The following is a 5,000-nucleotide window of genomic DNA, read 5'->3' as shown; positions in this document are numbered from 1 at the left end:
ATGATGGAAGTAGAATAAATGTTGTTTATCAGTGTATAAGGTAAACTGTCCAAATACAGTTGTTATCAGTGTAAACAGCAATAATTACTGTAATCTCACAGATAATGAGAGATTACCCCCCCCAGTCCAACAGATAATCTCAATCACACCTGAAACACAGAAGAGGAAAGTAGCTTAGTTTTACCAGCGGGATATAAACGCACTACTTTTCTACCTGTTCTGTTTCTGTGTCACAGTCTCCGCCCACTGCCGCTCTGCTCACCAGCAGCCAATAGGAGAGCGGCAGGGGGCGCTGACAGCCAATCAGCTGCCGCGGAGGCCGCCATCTTGTTTGTTTTAGTCTCTGCTGTGACGGTAAGTGTGGGGGGGGATCCCAGCTGACGTCAGCCCACTACGACTGATCGGCCGACTTCAGACTGACAGCAGAGCCGTCCAATCAGAGGACAGGAGGGAGGCAGGGGGCGGGGCTGTGAGTAATGTTACAGAGAGTTACATCAGCAGAAATATTATAATTAATAATAATAATAATAATAATAATGTTATTATGATTGAATATACAGTTTATTGTTATAAAGTCAGCACATTGTATTATTACACCGACATACTGCAGTACTCACAGCTTCACTACCTCTTCTTACTTCAAGGCTGGATTACTGCAACTCTTTATTATCAGGTTGCCTCAATAAGTCCATTAAAACGCTCCAATTAATTCAGAACGCTGCAGCACGAGTACTGACAGGAACTAGAAAAAGAGATCACAACCATGTTTTAAAGAGTTCGGTCTAGACCTGCTCTATTTGAAAAGTGTCCTGAGATAACTTCTGTTATGAATTGGCGCTAAACAAATAAAATTGAAATTGAAAATTGAAATTGAAACCTCACTAAATGTAATCGGTTACTTTCATCAACTGTTTCATATAAAGTTATTATTCAAAATGTACATTAACCAAAGAAATACATTATTAGTATTATTATTAACAACAATCTCAATATTCAAAAATGTTTATACTTTTATTTATTTCTCCATCAATATCTGCTGCTCTTCTCTTCATCATCTTAGCTTCTGCAGCACAACAATAAAGTTTATTTTTTAATAAACAGTAAACAGATTGTACTCATATAGTTCACTCATTCACTCACATTCATACAGTGCAGCAGTATTAATAACAGTATTAATAACAGTATTAATAGCAGTATTAATAACAGTATTAATAGCAGTATTAATAGCAGTATTAATAGCAGTAATAGTATTAATAGCAGTATTAATAGCAGTAATAGTATTAATAGCAGTATTAATAGCAGTATTAATATCAGTATTAATATTAATCACAGTATTAATAGCAGTATTAGTATTAATAGCAGTATTAATAGCAGTATTAATATTAATAGCAGTAATAGTATTAATTGCAGTATTAATAGCAGTATTAATATTAATTGCAGTATTAATATTAATCTCAGTATTAATATTAATCTCAGTATTAATAGCCGTATTAGTATTAATAGCAGTATTAATAGCAGTATTAATAGCAGTAATAGTATTAATAGCAGTATTAATAAATACTTCCACACAGTCATGATCAGTTTTTATATTTTTATTTCATTTATAACCTCATAAACATTTCTTGTTGCATTTTCTTACAGAAGTGCATGATGGGAAACGGAGACAGGATGGAAGGCAGTGGCCGGCCACTAACCAATAACCTGCAATCAATCAATACTTAATAATCAATAATAACAAGATACCACAACAGGAAGAAGAATACACAACCATGCTGCTGTTACACCCAGAGACGGAGAGAGAGAGGATGGTGAACGGTGTTGTCACTATAACTAGGGGCCAGTGGTTGCTATGGTTACGTGGGACCAGCAGCTCTGCGGTTACCGCGGTAACGCTCTGCTCCAGAAACCTGGCGGTTACTATAGCACCGAGTCAGGAGATTTTAAAAAAAAAAAAAAAAAAAAAAAAGACAGCAAAATGACATCACTGTCCAGCCCTCCTCTGATTGGTTCTTACGCAGCGATGGTCTCCATGGTAACAGCAGCCAATAATCACACTGTGACGGTGTGATGACAGAAAGGCTCTGAGATCGGACCAGGAAGTAACAAACAGAATCAATAATAACAGTTTGGATTACAGGTGATAAATAAACAGAAACACTGATTTGGCAAAAGATCAATAAAATTCATAAAGTGTAGTAAGGCAAAATACTGACAGACACACAGCAACAGAACCAGTTCCAACCGGACCGAACCAGGTACAATCGGACCGAACCAGGTACAACCGGACAGAACCAGGTACAACCGGACCCGAACCAGGTAGAACCAGAGATAACCAGGTAGAACCAGTTCCAACCGGCCCGAACCAGGTAGAACCAGAGATAACCAGGTAGAACCAGTTCCAACCGGCCCGAACCAGGTAGAACCGGACAGAACCAGGTACAACCGGACAGAACCAGTTCCAACCGGACCGAACCAGTTCCAACCGGACAGAACCAGGTACAATCGGACCGAACCAGGTAGAACCAGTTCGAACCAGATAGAACCAGTTCCAACCGGACCCGAACCAGGTACAACCGGACAGAACCAGGTAGAACCAGTTCCAACCGGACCGAACCAGTTCCAACCGGACCCGAACCAGGTAGAACCGGACGGAACCAGGTAGAACCGGACCGAACCAGGTAGAACCAGTTCGAACCAGATAGAACCAGTTCCAACCGGACCGAACCAGGTAGAACCGGACCGAACCAGGTAGAACCAGACGGAACCAGGTAGAACCGGACGGAACCAGGTAGAACTGGATCGAACCAGATACAACCAGGTAGAACCAGGTAGAACCAGACCGAACCAGGTAGAACCGGACAGAACTAGGTAGAACCGGACAGAACCGGACAGACTCGGACAGAACCAGGTAGAACCGGACAGAACCAGGTAGAACCGGACAGACTCGGACAGAACCAGGTAGAACCGGACAGAACCAGGTAGAACCCAAGTAGCTGGTTCTACCTGGTTTTAAAACGGGCTCCAGCTGGTTCGGTTATAGCCGGAGACGAACAACAAACAGCAATAAATGTAAACAACAGCATTTTAATTTTAATCGGACCTCTGATCGATTGATCGGACCTCTGATCGATTGATCGGACCTCAGATCGATGGATCGGACCTCAGATCGATGGATCGGACCTCTGATCGATGGATCGGACTTTGAAGTTCGACTCACAGCTCGCTAGTTAATTAGTTAGTTAGCATTTTGCTAACGTTAGCATTCCGATGTAACCAGCTAACTGAAGATTGATGTAGATTAACTAGCTTGTTAGTTAGCGTTTTGCTAACATTGGCTAACTGAAGATGTGACTCTATTAATGTTTCTTTTATCTTTTAACCAACTTCAAAATGTGGTTGTCTTTTCAACATAGATTAGCTTAGCATGTAGCATATCGGTAATCAGCGTTAACTCGTTGAGAGTGAATCATTTTGGGAGTTAGCCTCGTAGCTTAGCTAGCTTGCACTCAAGTAGCCGTTATCACATATTAGAAATGTTAACAGTTAATGTCACAACAAAAAGTATAATTAGTGTAATAATGTAATCGGGTTCATCTCCAGTTCTAACCGGTTCAAACTGAGACTGTAACTATAAAGCGACCAAAGGAACAAATATTAAATACTTAACGCAGATATATTAGCCAACTACGCCACTAGCTCTGAATACTGAATGTACGGAATATAGTTTGAATACGTGCTTTGGCACACGAAGAGAAAGTGCACACTGGACTGATACGATACGCCACTGTTCAACTGTATCATACACACACTGGTCAGAACCAGCCGGAACCAGTAAGAACCAGAACTGGACCAGGCCCGGGACCAGTCTCCAAAATGCTCTGAAAACAGAAAGAAAATAATAATCATCAATTACTCGACACAAATCACTCAAATTCACCACATCGAGACAACTGATGACGATGGGAACGATAAGGCCGATTACTGACACACCACCGGAGTCTGCTTTACACGCCAAAAACACGCCTAAAACACGCTGTGACAACCAGAGCCGCGCACACACCGAGCACCACGTTAGAAACAGAGCTGAGGGAGAAGTTGAAGGTGCAATATGTAATAAACTGTAGCTGTCCTTAGCCAGATAGCTCAGTTAGCTGTTAGCTCACACCACACCGGTTGACTACCGTGGTATTAGGAGACAAGCTGGTTAGCATGCTAACGATGATGCTAACAGCGTCACTTAAAGTCTGAACTGTTATTTCTTCATTCTGTTGATCCTTTCATTACGTTTTGAAAACTAAATTCACATATTGCACCTTTAAAGAAATAGTTCAACATTTTAAGAAATCGAGTTTTCAGTTTCATGTCCAGGATGGGTTTAGCCTAGCTTAGCACAAAGACTGGAAGCAGGGGGAAATGCTAGCTTGGCTCCATCAAAGCCTAGAAGTTACAACGTTTTCACTAAATCTAAAAAAAAAATTTTTTATTTAGTTTGCAAGAAACACACTATAATTAAAAACGTTGCTTATTTCTGTATAACTTTAATCTTTAATATCGTTGTTCAGTTGTCTCGAACGAGGAAATGATCTCTAGAGGAGACTGACTCACTGCTGGAGCCTCTAGTGGACGTTACAGGAACTGCAGCTTGCTGATTGGTTCACATCTGACCTGAGAAGAAACTGGTGTCTGACTCTGGAGAGGATTCACTAAAATGTCAGATTGTTCCTTTAACCTTCACCTTGAGAGCTGTTAATCTGAACGGTGGAGCCAACATGGCCGCCGCTGAAAGCCAAAGCGTCTGTGTGGCTCTGGCTGCGTGGAGGTCTGCAGAGTGGACGAACAGCGAGCATTGACCTTTAACCTTTACACAGTCACTGACCGAGGGGTCAGAGGAGAATAAATTATATTTACAAAAACTTTACTCTGTTTTCTTCTTGCATCAACCTGCATCAAGCAAACATCAAATACAACCTCATAAACACGGAAATATCCAACAAGAAGTC

Source organism: Dicentrarchus labrax, unplaced genomic scaffold, assembly GCF_905237075.1.
Source record: "Dicentrarchus labrax unplaced genomic scaffold, dlabrax2021, whole genome shotgun sequence".
Taxonomy (NCBI): Eukaryota; Metazoa; Chordata; class Actinopteri; family Moronidae; genus Dicentrarchus; species Dicentrarchus labrax.
Note: the sequence above shows the minus strand (reverse complement) of the source record.